A 22,410-nucleotide genomic window follows, 5' to 3' on the forward strand; every position below is an offset into this window, starting at 1 on the left:
GGATTATAGATGACTTATGTGCTATTTAAGCAATGCATTCTATCTTATGTATATATGTGGGTATGATGACCACCATATTATCGGATTATTGCAGTGTGAGGTGGTGTGCGGTTTTTAAGTGCGTGTGTGTGAGAGAATAAATGCATGAATATCTGCAATATGTATTAGAGAGCACTCCTGAAATATAAGCCACTTCCTGACCTGGGCAGATTAACCAAGAAGCAAACCTATTAAAGTATGAGAGCATTAGATTTTCTACACTAATAATATACATTTGTGGACATGAACTAGATTCAGGAAGGGAATACAGAAAGAGCAGACGGATGTTGGGTTTGACTATTTTAAATTAACTTGGGGCTGATGATCACCCTTCAGAAAAGGATGCTGAGGATGCCTTCTCCAGAGCCAAGAGGCCTCTCCTTGTGCCTTTATTTGGCTTTCCTCCTCTCATTGGTGACCCATCATGTTAGGAAAAAAAAAAAAAAGTCTTTCAAAAGTGTAAATGTTATTCTTTCTGTGGGTGATGTCATCATTTTAGTGGCCCAAGCATTTGTTACTAAAACAGTACTTAGCAACACATAATCATTATTTTCTCCTCTTAAAATTCTGAGTGTGTTTGTTCTGATGCAGTCAGGAGACACATTTTTCAGGGAGGTAGGAGTAAAAGCTTAAAAACATGAAGTAATGCCTGGAATAATCTCTTGACTTGTGTTCCTTAAATAAGCAAGAAGACAACTAAATTTTCCTTCCTGTGGCGACAGCTTTGGCAGAGTAAAAAAAAAAAAAAAAAAAAAATTTGAAACATAGTGCTAAAGGAAGTGGTTTTCATGCAACTGTGGATCATATACTCTTCGTTAATGTGGTAGATACCGTTTGCTTGACTTCATTTGACTTGTCTTTCTCATGTTTTTGCTTGTAAAGTGGGTGAGAAAAGTTCCACCAAAGAAACCTGTGCACTGACCAATCAATAGTGATGTTTCTAAAGTTCCTGTTAATCATTTCAGGAAACATCTTGGGCTCCTTTTTAATTACATCCTACCTAATATAAAAACTGTAAAGGTATTTCTGTATAGCTATACCATCTTGTAGAAAATAGCTATATGTTTCTTAAAATTTGTAATTTGATTTGAATCCTCATATTTCAAAGACACTTGAAGCATAACAAGAGCTTATTTTTAAAAACATATTCTGTATTTTAAAATTTATAGTTACTATTTTAAATAACAAAAATAGATGTAATTTATCAAAGGCCTGACCAATGTTAGGATAATTCTCATGAAGTCATTCATTATCACAATTCCACAAGGTAGACATTTTAAGTTTGCAGGAACCTGAGACTTGGAAAACAACTGTCCAAAATCTTATGCCTAATAACAGATTCTATAGCCTGTTTTTATGTCTAATAGCCAAGGCCATGGGAAATTACACTTAATCTTTTCCTGCCCTGATTCTTCTAAAAAGTGTGTGGGTCATGCGCAGGCCATTGCACTAAGTTGGTTGGCAGGAAGAGGTGGGTATGCCCTATTGCCAAGAGCAGCCAACAACAAAGGCAGCAGGGCAAGGTTGCAGCAGAAGACCAAGGTTGCAACATCAGTAACTACTGCCAGTGGAAACTAGCCCATGTGTCATACATGGTATGTTATATCTGTTGCCAATAACCCCAAAGTAGATAGTGTTTTCCTTTTAGTCACCCAGTAATCTAGTCATAAACAAAATAGATTTACTTCATTGGCTGCTTCTTCCATCATGGTAAGGAAAATGCCCAAAGTTATGGCACATATCATCTAAGCATTCCTTCTTTCTAGCAATTAATTTTGACTGCCTTCTATGAATCTGATATTGGTGCCAAACATTCCCTATCCCACAAGTTCAAGAGTAACCAAGCAAAGTTGACACCTTCTAGTGTCCACATGGGCTTCTTGGTATTTAGGGACCTTGGCAAATTATTTACAGCTTCTTTCAGATGAGCCTTCCAGAGCTTTGTAAGAATAAACAAACTTCAAAGGTCTCCGAAGGGGAAAAACTGTCCTGGCTAAGTCTATAATTTAGGCTATCTTTAGAGAGTACAACTCCATAAAGAGAGAGGTCCAAGAAACCAGCTTCTTTTATACAATTAACTTTTTCTTTACTTAATTGTAAAGACTAAATGACAAGTAGGAAAGTGCTTTTGCAGGAACGTGGGAGTCTTAAAGCTGTAGAAGGAAGATACACTGTGCATGGGAGTAAGTATGTGGGTGGGAGTTATAGATTACTGCTCTTTTGCTAGTCTAGAATAACTATGCAAAAACATCTTTATAGTAGTAACTTGAACAGAATCGTTAAACCTCTGTTAAAGGCACTTGATACATCATTTAAAATAAGCACAGGTTACCTTATATCCAGAAAAAAAAAATAATTTTACATCCAGCAAAAAAAGATTTTAAAAGAGCCTTTGATTTTTGACAAAACAGATGATAATAAAATTAAATTTTCATTTTATTTTCAAATATTAATTCAAAAGCTATACTTTTGAATATACATGCTATACTTCTTGAAATTATCAAAGATAAGCTGGGTAGCTTTGTAGATACCATACCCTTAAAAGATTAAGCCCAGGAAGTGAATGATAGTAACACCAAAGACAATAACAGCAAGAGCATATACTAATGATCAGTCACAGGTATCTTCCAATCTTGCCTTTAGGGACTATGTGATGGACACCTTGCTACTTAACACAAATAGTCACTATTTCATGCAACTACTAATAGAATTCTGTCCTTATAAATGAAGAGGATTTCAGACAATGTGCACATGTAGTACAAGTACTGTGAAGACTTTCAACTACAATGTGAGACATTTGAATTCAATAAAAAGGGAGAGAGCATTAAAATAATTATAATTGTTTATCTGTTGAGTTTAGATTCAGCAGTTACACACTCTCATTTTTCTCCTTCACTAAATTTTGCACATTTATATTATTTACTTAGTTGATCATAATTATTTACCATTTCATATTCATTGTCCTTGCTAGACTGTATACTTAAAGAGACTTCAGGTCAGTTTTGCTTACCATGTAGCCTCAGACTCTAGGAAAGACTAGAATTATGCCAGGTGCTCAGTGAGTATTTGTAGACTGGATAGGAAAGTTGATAGCAATAAGGTTTAGAATGAAAATGCAGCAGTAACTGGTGAGCTGGTGACCTAGGGCCAGAAAAGTTTGAAAAAGGAAAAGAATGCTCCACCTTGTCTAAAAACACATTCACTACTGGGAGGGCTCAATGGAATCAGGCCCTGTCAGCAGTTACTCATTGCTAAGCCCATTGCAGAAACATAGGCATTCAAATCCATCCAGGTGGGGCCAGCAGGGTCATTTGGACTGACGGCACATTCACAAAGGCCATAAACTAAGATGTCTAACATTATCTTCAAATGAGTTTCAAATAAGGTATGTTCTGTTAATTTGTTTATATTTATAATTTAACTATGTTAATTTATTGAACGAATTTATAAAATATATTAAATATACAGAGTAGCTTTTGTTGGATACACGTAATTTTATGTATGAGTATGTAACTGGTGAAGATATGTATATCTTCAAAAGGAAGTGGCCAAGAACACACTTAATCTCCCAGAGGCTCTGATGTCACTCTCAAGGGGGTACTTATAATCACAATTTCTTAGCAAGAGACAGGGTACAGAATTTTAAACAAACAGCAACCTAAGCATTTCAGAATATGTAGGATTCTCCTTTGTGTCATCTTAACTGTTTGTCTTATCTGTTTATAAGCCTATGGACCACTAATGCTTACCTGGTATGAAGTGAAGCATATTTTGGTTCCCGAAGAAACACCACTTCCAACCATGTGCATGACAAAATGTACCACTTGCACCACCAGTTAAGCTATCCATAGGTTGTCCTAACTCCCTCATTTCTAGATGCATATGGGCACCAGCCTACCCAAATCTAATTCTATTTGAGACCAAGTTTCCTGCAGATAATTCTGTTTCTATTGAGCCAAATAAACTTTACCTGCCAAAGGAAAAAATGGAACGGGTCAATGGATTGCTACCTATTCTGGGTAATTTCCATTTCCTAAGCTCTAGCTTCCTGCAGAGTTTAGGCAAGAAGCTGGCAACCTTGGCTGCGCTTTGGAATCATCTAAGGGGCTTAAAAAAGATACAGACACTTGGATGCCACTCCCAGAAATTTTGATTTAATTTGTCTGGGTTGCAGCCCGCCTATCCAAAACGTAGTCAGAGTTAAGAACCACCGCCCTAGTTTCAGTCTCATTATGAGCATGGGGTCTTAATTACCTCACATACCTCTTGTAAGTTCAAGGAGATAATGTGTGACCTTAGAGTCCCTAACACTTCCATTCCTCCTTTGCTTCAGGAAAGACAAATGAAAAGGAAGGACGTGGGGGTGGCAAGTCTGGGAAGGTGAGGAGGGGGGATACTTTTGCAGAGTTCTTCCAATGAGCAGTTCATTAGGGTTAACAAGCTATCCTTTGTTAAAGCAAAGGCTCTTGAAGGATTAAGCCTCATTCTCGCCTTAGTGTGAATGACTTTAATCAGATAATCTCCTATCACCTAGTTGAGGATTTGTTACTGAAAGCCTAGGGAAGGCAAGGAGAGAGAGTTGCAAGGCCAGTTTGCGATTCACTGAGGCAAGCCAATGAAGCCTCAGCCTCTAGGAAATAAGTTTTCCATGATGACAGCATGAAAAATCTGAACAACAAACTTTCTCCTCATGTTGCTAGGACAATATTTGTTAAAAGTGTTTTTCTGATCAAGTCTCTTGTCTGTCTAATAGGCTTTCATGACTTTTTTTCTGACTTTCTTTCTGCCATGAAGCTCTTAACAAGTGTCGGGTAATTTTACCATTTGCCAGCTGCTTGGGAGTCCGTGAGGAGCATGGCCTTGCCCAGTCCTACCCTCCTTGCCATCTGCTTGGCACGTGGTAAGCATGCAGTGTTTGTGGAATTTAACTGAATGGTTTCATTTGCTACAGTCTTTTCCAACTGTGTTTTTTCCCCCACGTCTGTCCCCAACTGCTAGACTATGAACACCTTGCAGAAGACTTAATAACTTCTTCATCCCCAGTGCCAAGCACAGCCCTCAATGACTATGTGCTAAATGTATTAAGGAGCAATAGCCAGTGCACTGATGCCTAAGTTAAGATATTAAAATTAATTTGTGACTGCGCTGCTCAGTTCCCGTTCTTTCGGACAAGGCAAAGAAGAAAGAAGAGACAAAGAAACAGATACATGAAACTCCCACCATTTATTAATGGGACAGATGTTGTTCTGATTCAACGGTCTCTTTAGAACATCTTTTGAGACATGATTTGAAGGTAATTTCAGGAAACTCAGATAGGCAAGAAGGAATAAGAGGAGCTAACAAAAGATCCATGGAGAGAACTCACACAATGGAATGAAGAGAGAGGGATGTGGAATATCATAGAAACCAAAAGAAAGGAACCTCAAGAATACAATGAATAAGTAGAGATACAGCCAACATTTAGGAACATCAGCTCTGCTATTGGCATTGTCAAAGACCGGTTTGCCTTTAGAAATAAATAAGACAATGGCCATATTTTTTCATATTTGTGTTCTATATGGAACACTGTTACTATGTAGGAATGTTTGTGTTACAGTACACAAAAGAGTTACACTACAATATTTATATTAAACACCCTATTACATACTATTTTTAAAGATTGCAAGGGAATTCTGGGCTAAATGACAACACAGAATTTTATGAAATGGTAGAAAGTGTTTTACAATATTACCTGTAGTTACATATTATAAGCATAAATAGACAATATGTCAATTTTGATCTTCTGGCTGTATTATATATTTATTTTTATATCTGTTTAATTTATTGAAAGATCACAATTGCATATTTCCTTGTCTTTAATGACAGTCCATAGTAGAAGGTATGCATACATCCCAGGTAGAGTGTTTATAAATATATTACACATTAGGCAGATGAATTCCAGAGCTTGGGGTACTGGCTGTGAAACACTGTGGGACAGGAGGCTTGTCCTCGTGTTAGCTGCAAGGCTTTGGTCAAGGGCCAACTCTCCAGCTTCCGTTACCTCATGAAAAATAAAGATTATATATAAATGACATGGGGGGGGTGTCCTTTGTTTTATAAGCTTGTCTTAAAAGATTCAATTTAGAAAATAAATTGCATATATAGTACAATATTAACTATGCTTTTAAAAATGCATTGGAAAAGCCTAGAAGGAAATAAACTGTAATACGAACAGTTCCGTATCTCTGGGAACTTGAAACACCACTGATATAAAAATATTCTACCTTCATTAATTTTGAATTTTCTATATTGTGTTGACACCAAGTAATAAATAAGTCACACACAGACAGGCATACCACATCTCCCTTCCCTCAAGGTACGTTATCTTGAGGATCATGAATCTTATAGCTTCTCTTCAACTCTGAGATGTAAGGTTCCAACGTTTGTTGTACCCCATTGCTGAAGGTCTTCAACCAAATCACATTCTGCTGCTGGGTCCCCAGCCATTTGCTGCCTGTTGCTCTCCTAGACAGAGCCCACTTTCGGTTTGCTCTCATTCCCAGCAGTGGTGCACGTCATGCGTTCTGTTCTGAGATTAGACTATCAGCCTTTACACAGCAGTCAAGAGTTATCCAGTTATCTTTGTGAAAATCAAATTTAGATAATGTTCCATCACCCCACCCCGACCCTTGCCTCTAACATAATCAAACACTTCAATGGTTCCCAGTGAGGAAAAGTATCATGGCTGTAGCGTTGCATTTTGAGTGTGATTAATTTGACTGAGATTCATTTTTTCCCTCTTTCTTAACTGTAAGCTCCTTGAGGTTAGGTTGTTTTTGTTCACCGTTGGCTCTCTAGCCCTACCGTGAACTCAGGCCTTAGGGCTCTTGCCATGCAGTCCCACTGCTTTGAATGCTCTTACCCCAGTTATTCTTCACTTTGCTGAGAACCTTGCCTGCATATGACCAGCTCAGTCCTCCATCCTGTTTCACATAACCTCCTCCCCCAAATCCCCCTAACCTGCTTTATTTTATTTCATAGCGCTTATATCCATCTGAAATTACCTCATTATTTATCTTTTATTTTTTTATTTTTGACTTATTTTTTGTTGCTTCTTTCCCCCTAGTAGAATGCAACCCCTTTGAGGGAAGTGATTTATCTGTGCTGTTCATTTCTGTAAGCACAGTACCTAGAATAGGAGTTGGCCATGGCTGATGCTCAACAAATGTTAGTGAAACGAATACAGTCATTGTGTGAAAAGTGTTTTCTGTATGGAAAGGAGAAAGGAGGGATGAAAAAATAGAAAGCATAAAACAAGGAAAAAAGGAAAGAAGGAAGAAACAGAGGAAGGAAGAACTATACTCTTGGAAATCTAATGTAGCACCTCCTCACATTAAACTGGGGGAACTGTTAGGCCTATTTTAGAGCTTCTTCTTGGACTTATTGTCTTTAAGAAAAAGAAGGACAATGAAAATGAATGGCCTGAGAGAGTCAGAAGACACTGATGTCAGTTCTGCTCTGCCATGGTGCCAAGTTCCTTATATAATGCACTCCTCTGGTTTAACAAGGGAACAAGGCCAGATGCTCTCTAACATTCCATTCAATGCGAAAATTCTATAATTTTGAACTTTTAATTTCAAAATGTATTTGCTTACTGTCTCTCTATTGCCAAATCCCAAAATAATGATATTGAATATATAGATTCAACTTTTAGGTAAAATAACTTAATTGAGAAATGCATATTTAACTGTTTTAAATTTTACAAACATTTAGTAGCAAAGATATTGATTTTATATATTTTCACATTCATGTGCCATATACATGTTATACATATATTGTATATTATGTATACATATATGTATATATGTATATGTAAAACATGTATATATAATATTGTATATATACCAAATATATACATAGTATCTATTAGAATACATATTTTTATTTTTAAATAGTGAGCACAAAGAAATTGTCTTGTGTACAAAATATATAAAGGTCTTTGAAGATAAACTAAATTCATGTAATTCTTTCTCTCAAGTATATTTATTCAAATATCTGAACAAATTTGAATTCTACAAAAGGTCTCACCTCTCTCCTCAACCCTGATGTGAAGTTTAGTGTGATACATTTAATGCATCTACTTAAACTTGATTCTCCATACAAGAATGTTTGCAACTTTTGATTGCCTTTTATTTTTTTTTATTTTTATTTTTTTGAGACGGAGTCTTGCTCTGTCACCCAGGCTGGAGTGCAGTGGCTGGATCTCAGCTCACTGCAACCTCCGCCTCCCGAGTTCTCGCCATTCTCCTGCCTCAGCCTCCCGAGTAGCTGGGACCACAGGCGCCGGCCACCTCGCCCGGCTAATTTTTTGTATTTTTAGTAGAGACGGGGTTTCACCGTGTTAGCCAGGATGGTCTCGATCTCCTGACCTCGTGATCCGGCCTCCCAAAGTGCTGGGATTACAGGCTTGAGCCACCGCGCCCGGCCTTGATTGCCTTTTAGAGTCATCTTCTCTTGACTATCTGTATTTAAATATTGATTAGGAAGCACAGGACATGAGACTAGCTTCTGGTTTTGACACCATCTTTCAATCAATTATTTTTATTCTGGTATAATAAAAATATCATTTTAAAAGAGTATACCTCCTTGAGATATTTTTATTTAGGTGATTTGTGTAGGTAAGTTTGTGTGTGTGTGTGTGTCAGGAAAGACAAGTTATATTGCAGAGGCAGTGAGAGCTTATTGAACTATGAATGTGGTATGCAGAAGAAGTAAGTCACAATTCACACAGGCACTCACACACTTACATAGTTACCTTAAATATCCCCATTGGACTGAAAAAGATAAATGCTGCCATTATCTTTATCTTTATTATTGGTAAACAAGGAGCTGATATTATCTATAAAAACCATATCCCTTAACTGTATTTTTCTTGAGATTCATTGGTATAATTAAAACTTGAATGGACTGAAATATTTCAGGAACCTGTAGTGAACACTCTTTCCTTTATCTGAAAATGTAGTTTATTTCACCTGAAATTGTTTTCTATAATTTCCCTCTCTACCCCACAAATGACCTTCTTTTTATACTCATGGATATACTCACTTATGAACCTGTGGACTATACACTTCACAGAAATAGGAGTAACTATAATGTTCTCCTGGCACTGAGGCAATATCAATGGTATTCTAAATGAGGAACTATTAACTTTTTATTACTATAATGATTTTTTAGTACTTTCCATAGTTTGAAATGTGGTTAGGATGCTACTGGCAGTTGAAAGCTGACAACATGATTTAATAGTTTTAACATATGATCTGGTGTCTGTTACAGTGCTTTAGTATTTTAAATGTTATCATTCATGTTATTATGTTATCGATGATAGTAAATTAGGCCAAATCAGTGGTAATGTAGCTTTATATCACAATTTATTTGGACTCATTTTGAGTTATAGATTGACCATTGCTTTATGAGTTTTCTTAGCCATCCTTTTTCTCTGTATCTAATGTAAAATAACATTTTTTTTCTCTTCTTTTTTATTTACCAGGATGGTTGTTCTACTGTTTCTAACATTAAAGGATCATCCTTGTATTTCTTTGTATTCTGTCATGGAGCAAAAAACATGTCTCATCTCAGTTTCAATTTCTCTTTTGCTCCCAGAAGATCCCCCCTCCTCCAGTGTTGAAGTAGAAACATAATTTCCCCTTTTGCACCGTAAACAGGTTCAAAAGTCCTTTGTTTCACCATGTTGCTCCAAACAGCAAATTTTCTAACCCACATGATAAAAGAACACCACAGTTCTAACTTAGAATTCTACAAGGGTTTGAGAACAATTGAAAATAAATTTCTACCACCAGGATTAGTCCTTAGTGGTTTGCAGGCATTCTAAGCAGAGGGGCATGGAAGCCAGCTAGGACACCAACCTGCTAGCAGATGCAAAGGTTGCTCTACTAAGAAGTTAGGCCTTTAATATCATAGACAATGGGAGGCAAAATGAAGAAATTAAAAGGCAAGTAGTAAGCAATTCAGTAGGCTAAGCCAGGGATTTGAGAGTCTCCCAAGGCTCCTCCCTTCCTCATTCCCTGCATGAGTCATTTTTCCAGTCTGTCCACACCCATTCACCCCTCCATCCCACACTCTCATTCACCCTCCAAGCTGCCCTCACAGGAACTTTCTGCAATACAAGTCCAGACTCCATCTCTGGCCCTTGCTGCCTAAACTTTTCTAGCTCATTAGTTTTGACGGTAAAGTTGAGACTCGTTAGATTAACACAGACCTACTTTTAGCGTCATCTCCTGCCACTTTCCTGTACTACCCTCCCCTCGCTTCTCATAGAAAGGCTGAGAAGGCTGGCAGGCCCCTTGTGTATACCCTGCTCTTTTCATTTTCCTTGAGACAGGGTCTTTTAATGTCACCCAAGCTGGTCTCAAACTCCTGGCTTCAAGCAATCCTCCCTCCATGGCCTCCCAAAGTGCTGAGATTACAGGTGTGAGCCACGCCATCCAGCCTGTCCTGCTCTTTTCTCTTCTCCACCTGGACTCTACTCCCTTTTGATCTTGCCAACTTCTACACACCTTTCAAGGCACCAGTTAAATGTAAATCCTCCAGGAACCCTTCCTTCACCATCCTCAGAGCCCTCATGGGATTGCTTCCAACATCACAGCACTTATCCCTTATGCAGAATTAATTGGTTTGTCTCTCACCTAGTAGAGGTGTTATCCTTGAGTGTAGGGACTGTCTCACCCATTCTTGCATCACTGGCATAGTAGGCATTAAATGTAGTTGCTGAATGCTTAGTAAGAGGAATGGAAGTCTTCATAGCTTGGGGTAGTTACTAATGGGCAGATAGAAAGTTCCCATTCCTGTTCTCTGAGAAAGTATCAGTGTTCTTTTAGTTTGCTAAAACTGTGTGGGTACTTGAGTCCTTTTAAACGATTAACGCTGGGAAGAGGTACCATTTAATTAATTATTTGTTCTGGAAGGGCTCAGTGTACAATTTTAACTCAGTGCTTTGTGCATCTAGCTAAAGGTCAAGAACTCAAGTCGGCTATTAGTGCCTCTGGAAGGTATTTCTGCACTTTAGCACCTTTCTGATGTTTTTCCTTCACCGCGAGCTGGCCTCACTTTCTTCAACACAACCTAACCTGCAGGAAGAATGTTGTACCATATCCAGCATTTTTGTCCCAAATTGTGTCCCAAACATGGGACAAACGTTTTTCATTAGAATCTTCCTTGCACAAGTTATCCGAATTCCTTACATTCAAAGGAAATCCTGCCCCCAATCTCCAAAACTTCATCACATCACAGACGTTCAGCATTCTTTCCATTCAAAGCGAAGCCAAGTTACATCTTACAGCACCCAGTGAATTATGATGTGGGGCTGTGGTTTATTTGCTCTAGCGACAATATGGCTTACTTGCCGTGGAATATCGCGGTATTTCAGAAAGTAATGTATTATTTTTAAAGAGGGAGCTTTGCTTTCTCTAAATCACATGGTGTAAAGTTGGAAATAGAGTGGCTTGTAAATTACAAATATTATTTACAAAGTAGAAGGAAAGCTGACATATGTTTGTGCTTGTATGACAGTTTCACTAAGGATTTCCAAAACTGTGGACAGGCAGTTACTTGAGAAAAATACACAGTGGCAATCTTGCAGATGTTTTTCCCGCCTGTTAGCCCTCCAGGTTCAAAAACTGTTTGGTGCATTTTAAGGCGGCAGTCTCACCAGATCGCAGGATTCTAGTCTAATCGGCTTCTAACCTTCAATCTAACCTTGCCGGCTTCCTTGCAAAGCCCAGTGCAAGGGCCTCTTTCAAAACGAACCCACTGGTGTGTCGAGCTAGTCCGTAGAAGTAAGTAGCTGGAGGGCGTCCCGTCTGCACGCCCACCGCGAGGTTACAATGTTGAACGCATGAGATGGAAGATACCAACGGGAGGCCGAGGGGATCCACGGCGCCCGCGCGGGCTCCAGCTTCCTCCTGCTCTCGGCGCCGCGGGGCGAGCGCCCATGACCCGCCCTTGCGGACTGTGTCCGGTTGACAGGCGACCCTGGGGCCCGGGGAAGCGCGGGAGGGCGCCAGCGGAAAGTTGAAGAGCGTTTTTCTCGCCGCCGCGTGTATTAGGAGCTCCACGAGTCCGCCCGAGCTTCCTGGTGGGGCTGGGCGGGCGGGGGAGGGGCCGCGCAGCAGCAGCGGAAGCCAGACCTCGGCGATAAGAGGCTGCACAGAGACATGCAACAGTCTTTTCACTGCAGCTGAGTGAGTTGTGGCGCCCACAATGCTCCCGTGACAAGGAGCTGACAAGTTCCATTTTCCGTCGCGGGCATCTTGGAATCATGACTCCCACAATGCCTTGGGCATTCGGTCGACAGTCGGGCCGCCTCTGAAAAAAAATGTGAGAGGTAAGTTTCCATTTTCACAGTTTCCCCGCGCCGGTCCGCCGCGCTTCATTGTTCGGACTCCGGCGGGGCTGCCGGTGGTTGAAGGAGGAAGTGCGAGGAGGTGCTCGCCGGCCACGGTTCTCCCGGGCAGGGGCGGGCCGCGCGCGGTGGTTGGTTTCGCGTCCCTCAGCACCTCCTGCCCGGGGGAAGGCGGGAGGGTGAGCCGCAGCCGCTCCTGCGCCCTTCCCCGCCGTGGGCTCTGCGGCGCTGTCACGGCGTAGCCGGCGCACGGCTTGGCAACCCATCGGGACCCAGGGAGAAACAGTGGGGCGAGAAGAGAAACAGGTGCGTGCAAGTGTGCTCACAACTTAATGATCTTTGTCGGGGGAAGGTGCGAGTCCCTCCGAGGCGAGCGGCGCGCGGGTCCTCCCGGCGGCTCCCGCATCCCTGGCCCTGGGGCTGCCATCCCGCCCGGTTTTCATCTGGGCCAAATATGTGCACGCAAAGGTTAATTCTCTGCCTGCTACCCATAAATTACGCATGACATGTTTAGCAGGGCTGCCTTATATGGAGAGTGCTGTATTTCAGGCCAGTTTGCCTTTTGCCAAGTTTACAGGGCGGAAGACGCCCTGTAGGAGAGGGCTGCCTCCTCCTTTTCTTCTTCTTTTTTTTCATCGTTTTGTAGTGCGTCACTCAAAAACTGTAAGAAAAGTAAGTATAGAAGCTCTTTGGGTGGAGCCGCAGTTGTTTGATTGAATTGCTTTCATGAATGGTTGAAAAGAATGAAAAGTAGTTAGTACTTGGGTTCTGGTTTTTAGACAAAAGCAGGACAAATATGTAGCCCCCCCCCGCCCCACTTTTTTTTTTTTTTAAACGGAGCCGAAATCTGTTATTGGTAGTAATGTGTCATGTGAGAATACTTTGATTCGAGAGCCTGTAACACGAGCAGGTATATGGTGGCGCTTATGCCTTCCTCTCGCACAGCACTTTACAACTACAGGGGTGTTGCTGCCAGACTAATATTGTGTTCTTAAGGCTCTCTGGGACCGAGAGAGTATGCAGCTGTTGGGATTCTGGGGTGTATTTCCTTGGAGTGTGTCCACCCAGGGTTAAAATTAAGAAGCTGCCAGAAAGGTTGTTGCCGCTGACTTGACTTTGTGTGCCTACCAGCACAGGCACAAGTCATAGCAGATGGATGGCAAACTCTGCCATATACTCTGAGGAACGTCTTAAATTAATACGCTAGGGGAGAAGTCATAATTAATGCTTTTAGACTTTCGGGCCCTGTGCAACGTGCTTTGAAATACTACACCGGTGGACACTGTGTCCCTTCCTCCTGGGTTTGAACACAGTGTCTGTTTATACACAGAGGGTGTTTAGTACATAAGTATTCTATACCAGCATAAGAGAGCCACTCCACAGTTATCTCTCTGTGTGGGTTCCTAAGTGTGTTGGTGTTTCTCCTTGCTGTTGAGATAAAATATTATCACCCAGACAGAAAATGAAAGTTCAACGACTGTAAAATTTATCCCAGGAAAGTGCAGTTCAATACTTAGACTGTCTTAGATGTAGTTATAGATAGAGGCACTGAATAAGTTATTTTGTAGTCTGAGAATGCACATCGCTGTCACTTGTATCTTGCTTTCTTAAAGTTGGTGACAACTACGGCTCAACTTTTTAAGAAAACCTAATGTTCTAGTTTTTATCTGTTTTGTGTATTTGCATGGGAGTTACTTTATTATTATACTGTTAGGTCTTCTTTGAAAATGTCGGCATAGGTTTTTTAGTCTTATTAGTTTAACGGGGGGTTTCCTTGCTGAAGACTACAAAAGTTGCCTTTTGTGTTTTAAGAACAGGTTGGGTCAGCAACAGAAAACCTGTTCAGCTATAATTATAGTATCACTTAAGACATAATAGTCAGATTTCATTATTACTAAGATACTCAGAAAAACCTCACATATGCCTAGTTTAATTTTTTCCTTGTATAACTATGAACAAATTTGTGTGTAGCTACACATCAAGTGTGGTTCTGTGTGCATTCAGGCCAAAGAGAAACTGAAGTGTTACATGGTTTGAGATATTATTGCTTGTGTTTACATTTCCACATTTGAGGCAAAGTTAGACTCCAAGTTGAATTCATTAAATTTTGATTCCAACATTCTGTTCTTCCTTTGGGCACAGAATTCCTATGAAATGAAACACTGGGTTTTGTTCCAGAACAAGAAGAGACTAACCCAAAATTTTTCCTGGGAGAAAAAAAGAGTAAAATTATATTTCTCATTGAAAGTTTTATTTCTCATTGAGGAAGGGTGTGCTACTTTATTATATAAAGTGCCTTACCTTCATTATAAGAAAAAAACGCCCTTCCATTTGTCACTGTTGCCATACATTAGGGCTGTATTTGATAGATCTATTTATGGAAACAGAATAAATAATCTTGCTGCACCTTCTGGCTTTCTGCTTGGTGTTAGATGTGCAGATTAGAGAACATCTCAGGTCTTGCTTAGAAGAAGCTGAAAAGAATAGGTGATTGGGTTTTTAAAATTCTGTAAGCAAAGGCATTAGGGTGGGTGGTAGATATTAGAGTTAAGAGAGTGGAGGAAAGGAGTGAAATAGGTTCATGAAGTGATTGGCTCAAAATAAAATCCCAACAACAATATGGATCATAGAGAATGCGACATCAGAGGATTTTAAAGTATATGGTCTTTTAGGCCAAAAAGCTTCATATGTTTGAAAATCTAGAATGTGCTGTCCAGTACAGTAGCCACATGCGGCTATTGAGCACTTGAAATGTGTCTAGTCCAGATTGAGAAGTGTAAAATACTACTGGGTTTTGAAAACTTTATATGAGGGAAAGAATGTAAAATATCTGATTAATGTTTTCATATTTATGATATGTTTTAATGATAATTTTTGATATATTGGTTCTAATAGAAGATCTTACTGGATTAAACTTCACCTGCTCTCTTTCTGTCTCTCTTTCTTTCATGATGTCTAGAAAACTTAATATAACAAATGTGGCTAACATCGTACTTATTTTGGACAGTGTTGTTCTATGATAAAGCAGAAAAACAATATTCTGGGAGAAAGCTTAAAGAGTTTGCTGGTCAAAACAATAAAATTGGCTTATTTTACTATATATAGAAATACCTTGTCTTTCTTATCCATTGTAACCAAAATTTGAGAAAACATACCACCTAACATCTATTTTTATTTCCTCAAAGCTGCTATTTAGTTTAGAGATTTGATGGTGGGTAGTAATAATAGAGAAAAACTTATAATTAGAGAATGAGTCTTAACACCTCTCAAAGGCCAAAATAGAGTATGATTGTTACTTAGGAACATTTTAGAGACACCGTAGTTATCATTGTCCTGAAGTTACAAAACATAAACGAGTCACTAAAATTATTTTAAAAGAGTTTTTAGTAAATAGCAATTATCTTCAAATACTTAATATGTGTTTTCTTTTACTAGAACTTTCTTTAGAAAGAAAAAAAAAAAAACAAATCCAAAGTCCTGAGCAAATGTTAATAAAAGATTGCTGAATTCATAAGAATGAAAGATTTTTACTTGCAGATAGGAGGGTATTGTTTTGAATATTAGCAAAGGTAAAATGTGTTTCTACGGTAACATTATGGGCTCTGAAGAGTTTCTATACATGGAGACACTGTCTTTATAATTTGAACACATTCTTGAGAAAGCATCTGACTGGTAAACAAAGCACAATGGCATAGGTCCTGGAAACATTCCTTTCAGATATTTTCGTAACTGAAGTACATTTTGCCATTCACAGCGAGTGTTAAGCTGAAAAAAATGTGGTTCTTTTCTAGCCATATAAAGTATGCTTACTATTATTTTCTTGAAGGATGCCAAAAAATGTAAGATGGATGTCGTAGATTCTTTGTGGGGAGGAGTTAGATTGTATGTAGAGCCTCAAGAAGAGTTGCCTCTCGGCTTGGTGCCATCTTGAATCTGTCTTCCACTATATGAGGCATAGCTTCCATTAATGTCAGTGCGTGTGTGGAGGGTGAGGGAAAGAATGATCCCCATTAACTTTGTGTATTGTTTCTGATGAGTCATGGAGCATATTCACTAATGGTTGGAGAATTATTGATTGCAAAGCAGAGGATTCAAGAAGAGCTATTGGCATATGGCATTAACTGTCTCTAAACATATTTTATGTTTTTACATTTGAGGTAGGGAAATTGGTTTTTACATAGTGTTTTTCATATTGTAAAAAATAAACATTTATATAAGCATTACAGATATATCATTGAAGAAAAAAAGCAAATATATGGTTATAGTTTTCTACATATTACCAGTTTTTTTTTTTTTCATAACAGATCCAGAACACCTCTTTCAGATAATCGTTCATGTTTTTAGAGAGGCATCTATCTCATCGTATGTGCCTATGAAATCGGTAAAAATATGTGTAACACATATCTTGAAATATTTGTGTTAGGAGAATTAGGTCTTACACATTTGCTTCTTTTTCCACTGTTTTTGGTTATGTTCTCTAGGTTACTATGATTATCCTTTGTTAAAACAGTTCAGGAAATATTAATCTTAAAATGAAACGTAGCCGTATTGGACAGAGTGGAGAATTGCTTTTCCACAGAGATCAATTATTCCAGAAAGGTGAAAACGTTTCTGAAATAATATCATGCTCATATACTCCAAAAGAAAAACCATCATCTCTTTTGACATTCTTTTAGGAAACTGAGAGATGTATGTTTTATATACAAAAAGAGGTTAATAATAGTTGATAAAGGTATGCAAAATACATACTCTTGTGAAGTGTGAACACACAATTTGTATGTAATACATGCTTGAGCATATAAGTTTCCCCAAGACAATGCCAATTTATTCAAATCACCTGAATGTTAAATACTATCATACTATTAAAAAGAATTGTGATAAATATGAAATCTAAATACCACTGATGATGTCCATGCTGATGTCAACTCCATTCCAGTCCCTCTTTAGCTAAATTCACAAAATGAAGAGATGTCTTTCTCCAAAGTAGTTTTCCAGAAATTTGTATTTGACACTGGATTTTTCCTACATTTTCACTTTTAAAAGTTCAGAAGCTATTAACTAAAAATGAACTTGTTTTAGAGAGCTAAGAAGATTCTAGACTTATGGGGACATATTTAGTTCTATGAAATAAGCATTACGTTGCTGACTTGAATATTATTTTATCATATAAAGTTGATTTATAAGTGAATACATATTGTGAAAAAATACCACACTAGGCTTAGTGAAATCTACCAAACTTAATCAAGATAGATATACTTTGTCCCCCCAAAAATAAGAATCTGGTAGGGAAAATAAGAGCTTCGAAAATAATTGTAAAGTAGAAAGTGATATTTAATGAACAGTGGCTGGGTAACATAGTATGAAGGTTCAGATAAGGGAAAGTCTTAAGATGACTCTGACTTCACCCACATACATGTAATAAAGGGAACAGTCCTTAAATGCATAACTAATGAGAACAAAAGGTATTCAGTATTTTTCAGCCTTACCAAAATATTATTCTGTTAAAGCCGCATTAACTCTATTCAGCGATGGTTCCATATTTTCCATACGTTTATAGATAACATTCAGATATCAAATTTTCATATATGTTTTAATTCATTTATTTATTTTATCTAGGAGAAATATAATGGTTTCCAAATGTCCTATACTAGATTAGTGATAGATTTTGTCATTAGTTTTACTATCGAATACCATGAAATATCAGCTGTTGCAGCCACTAAATAGTTACAAACTGTAGGTACTACAGTTTAATAGTCAATGCATGTCATATGCTTGTACTATGCTAAATATAAAGGATGCAAGATGAGGACTTAAGCAGTTCATATTCGTATTTACAGTATTATCAAAGATATTTTCTTAACTTGTCTCAGTATTCGAATTTACAGCCCATTTTCAGCTTATTGTATCCAAAAATTTCAATCTTATATCCAATAATTTATTTATTAGCATTTGTTGATGACAGTCAAAGTGATGCATTAGCACTTTATTTGTTTCTGTGTTGTTTGATTACAGCAGTGACATTTTAGCACTCTTTGTGGATGGATGAAAGAAAGCAGGAGGGTGGTCAAGCTAAGTAACAGATATGAAGAGTTGGAGGACATAGGGCTTTCTGTGGGTAAGAAATTGATGAGAAAAGCTTTATGCCACTGACGAGGCTTGGAATTCAGTATTCCCCTACCAAAGGCCCCCTTATTGATGTTTCTGTTTACCAGATCTTGGTTTCAAGATGCCAAGTTGTGAAGAGATACACAAGTTCTTATAAACACTATATCTAAATTTGGTTTGAAAGTCTAATATTTGACTGGGTGCGGTGGCTCATGCCTGTAATCTCAGCACTTTGGGAAGCCGAGGCGGGCGGATCACGAGGCCAGGAGACTGATACGTCTTGGCCAACACGGTGAAACCCTGTTTCTGCTAAAATACAAAAAATTAGCCGGTGTGGTGGCGCATGCCTGTAATCCCAGCTACTGGGATGCTGAGGCAGGGGAATTAGGGGAATTGCTTGAACCCAGGAGGCGGAGGTTGCAGTGAGCTGAGATCGTGCCACTACAGTCCAGTCTGGCAACAGAGCAAGACTCCGTCTCAAAAAAAAAAAAAAAAAAAGGCTAATGTTTATACCAGGCAGGTAGAAAAACAAAAATGGACCTTATTGGAAGATACATGAGGTTTCTAAAAGTGGAGCTCCTTTGTAAATGTAGGAAGTGATATCAATATTATTATTATATTAATATACTTATTTTGAAGTAACTAAGTTTTTTTATTTCTTTAAAGAAACAATAGATTTGGGGAAAAACCATTTACTCTTTTCATGCACTAGTTTCTAAATCTGTGACATTATAAAGGTGTAAATATTTATGAAAATAGTAGAAGTTGCCACTTGCTGTATACTTTTAAATAAGGTATCTCATTTAATCTTTTCTACTGTAAAGTAGCTGTAAAGTAGTCCTTATGACTTTTATCTCAAAGATCATGACTAGAACAATTTTTTCATTTGCAGAGATACGAGGCTTATCATTCTGCTTATTCCAGTGTTCATGTTTTTAACCAATTTTTTTTGTCTTGCCTCCACTGATTATATATAAAGAATAGTGATGAGAATATAACTGTAATGATTACTGACATCTTTGAATACTTTCTATATGCTAAGCTAAGGTTTATAAATTAATTCATGTATTCCTCAGAACAATGCTATGAGATAGATACTGTTAATATCCTGATTTTACAGATAGGGGAACTGAGGCACAGACAAGTCCAATTAATTGTGCAACGGTTCTTAATAAGTAGCACAATAAGGAGTTGAACCAAGGTAGCCCAGTTTTAGAATCCATGCTCCTATGTAAAAGAATAAAAACAGATTTTAAAAATACTTATTTTGGATGCTGATAGGAGCTTGATAACATAAATGTTTGGAATAGTTTAAAAGACTTGTACTTTCTACAGCATTTGAAGAGACTCCAGAGGAATGGGCAGAAACTAAGAGGATAGAGAGAAAAGGCCTGGGGTGAGGGGTGGGAAGCATTTAGTAGGGTAGGAAGAAATGAGGAATCAGGTGTTCAAGGGAGATTGGTGCTACACTTTTGAGGTCATTGATGACCAGGTAGTGAGTTTAATAATACATAGTGTGGAACATAAACAGACACTTGGTGTTTAGGGCAGTAACCTTACAGGAGTTGTGTTTTGGTGACATTTTATAGGGGAAGTATAGGACACATATAGAATGAAATAGAGATTGTGGTTACACAGAACAGAGATGAAGGACTAGACGAGGGGAATGGCCCTAGAATGAAAAGGAGGACATGTGTGCTGAGAGAAATGTGATAAGGTTAGGCTGCATAGGATGTACCAGCTGACTGGATGATGTGAATATTAAAAGCAATGGAAGTATTAACACTTATTTTTAAAATTCAGTAAGAATTTTAAAAACTTTTAATCAATCAAAAATTCCTTATTTGAGAATTAGATAGGCCAGACGTGGTGGCTCACGCCTGTAATCCCAGCATTTTGGGAGGCTGAGATGGGCAGATCACAAGGTGAGGAGATCGAGACCATCCTGGCTAACACAGTGAAACCCCGTCTCTACTAAAAATACAAAAAATTAACCGGGCGTGTTGGCCGGCGCCTGTAGTCCCAGCTACTCAGGAGGCTGAGGCAGGAGAATGGCGTGAATCTGGGAGGTGGAGCTTGCAGTGAGCTGAGATCACGCCACTGCACTCCAGCCTGGGAGAGGAGCGAGACTCCACCTCAAAAGAATTATATAAAAATATCAGTAAGTCAAAAACATTTCAAATTGTATTTTATCAGGGATTATAACTTGATTAAATAGAAGATACATGTTAATTTCTTAAAACATTTCATTTCTGTGCCAAATTCTTTTAAAGCACTGGATGGTGACCTATAGGTCACCAAATTGGTAATTTTAAAGTAAACGTAATTTCAACATTAGGCGTATTTTGTTTTTTGCTGAGAAATGTCTCAATGTCAACCAGGCAGTTCTCTTCTCTTATTAAAGTCCATGCTCAGAATGCCTGTGTAACCTATCCTTAGTGATAAACAAGGTGGTAGATAGATACATGATAAAATAAGTTTGCAATGTGCTCAATGTGGCTGACATTTATACTTCTCAGACCTTGCTATTTTAGGGAAGGTATCAGTATAACCAGGGCATTCTTTTCCTGGAACTAAAAATCCTTAATAATCAGTCACTATTATAAACAGAATGATTTACATACAGGAATCAATAAACAGTTGCATTTGGTTAATGATTATCTGGAGTTAGGAGGGTAGTTATATTTCAAATAGAATAGAAAGCTTTATTGGAATACTTACAGATCTTTTTAGTTTGAGGACCTTGCAAGCTTTTTACAAATAAATGGTTGAAAATAGTTTAAACAGAAAATGTCAGAACATTGATAGATTATGTTTCATTTAATATACAGAGAAAAATTCCCATGAAATCAAGACAGTTTTCAAGAAAAAATATTCTATTTATAAATATTTACAACTTATTATTTAGATTGCCTATGTCCATAAAAATAATACAGAAATTACACTGTCTTTAAGTACAGCATGTTTCTATAAACTAGAGAATAATGTTGACAGTATTTTATTTTGCCTTTGTTAGTATTATGTGAAAGCCACACTTACTACGTGCCTTTCTCTATTATTAGACTTTTTTTTCCTATCTAGTTTTTGCTATAAAGATATAGTATGGTGAAAATCTGTTTAGCTATGTCATTAAGATAATGCTTAGGAAATGCTAATTTTTAAGTAACTAAGATTAAGTAGTATTGGACATTCTTTGCCTTCTTTATTATTCTGTCATTGGGCTAATTTTAAATGGACAAATTCATTCCAAATTATTTTGAACCATTATTTGAACTTCACTGCTGTAACATTCAGGGAAAACTGCATTTTCTACCTAGCATTCAGATAAAGGCATTTGGTCTTAGATACCTCTTCCAAAAGACTTTGAAGAGATTTGATAAACATAGCTAAAGTGAACAACAGATGATACAAGAAAATCTTTGATCCAGGAGTAGAGTTTCTCTGAGGCTTTGCATGACCTTTCCAAAACATAATTTGAGAAGTTCCTAACAATAAAAAAAAATATACTTCAACAAGAAAGACTTTAGAAAAATATACTCAAGTAGAATTCTGCATAATGCTTTCTGGGAGACCACATTTGCTGAAAATTGCATTTGGGAAATGACTTTCTCAGAACGATATAGTTTTGAGGACTGAGATTTTAAATAAATATTTTATTGAGAGCAATTAATTTAGGGAGAAAACTATTATGCCTATTCTTCTGTAGTTGATTAAAGTTTACTAAGTGCTGAGATCTCTTCCCTTAAAACATTACTTTGCCATGTTAATCAGGTCATAGAGGAATCAGTTCATCTTTTGTGTTTTGCTAAAATAATCAATTAACAAACATATTCTGAGCACCTTTAAAGTCAGAGGATTGTAGTAGGTCA

General features: G+C 37.9%; 1 protein-coding gene and 1 pseudogene across 34 annotated transcripts in view; one reads left to right on the plus strand and one right to left on the minus strand.

Moving 5' to 3' along the window:
- The window catches only part of MBNL1 (muscleblind like splicing regulator 1), a 222,840-nt gene that overhangs the window by 10,233 nt on the left and 190,197 nt on the right, over nucleotides 1–22,410 (plus strand). For 10 of the 33 annotated variants that reach the window (XM_023232092.2, XM_023232089.2, XM_031935252.1 and 7 more), the window contains exon 1: nucleotides 12,256–12,418. The exons of 7 other annotated variants lie outside the window; for them this stretch is intronic. The gene's annotated coding sequence lies outside the window, so the exon portion shown is untranslated. Of the gene's footprint in view, nucleotides 1–10,557; nucleotides 12,743–22,410 lie in introns of those variants that run through there. 16 more of the 33 variants (XM_031935247.1, XM_031935246.1, XM_031935248.1 and 13 more) reach the window with 9 other exon arrangements.
- LOC111555771 lies at nucleotides 8,870–12,250 on the minus strand (annotated as a pseudogene). The gene has a single exon (XR_002735640.1). The product of XR_002735640.1 is annotated as an uncharacterized LOC111555771 (transcript).

Source organism: Piliocolobus tephrosceles, chromosome 2 (genome assembly GCF_002776525.5).
Source record: "Piliocolobus tephrosceles isolate RC106 chromosome 2, ASM277652v3, whole genome shotgun sequence".
In the NCBI taxonomy this organism is placed as follows: Eukaryota; Metazoa; Chordata; class Mammalia; order Primates; family Cercopithecidae; genus Piliocolobus; species Piliocolobus tephrosceles.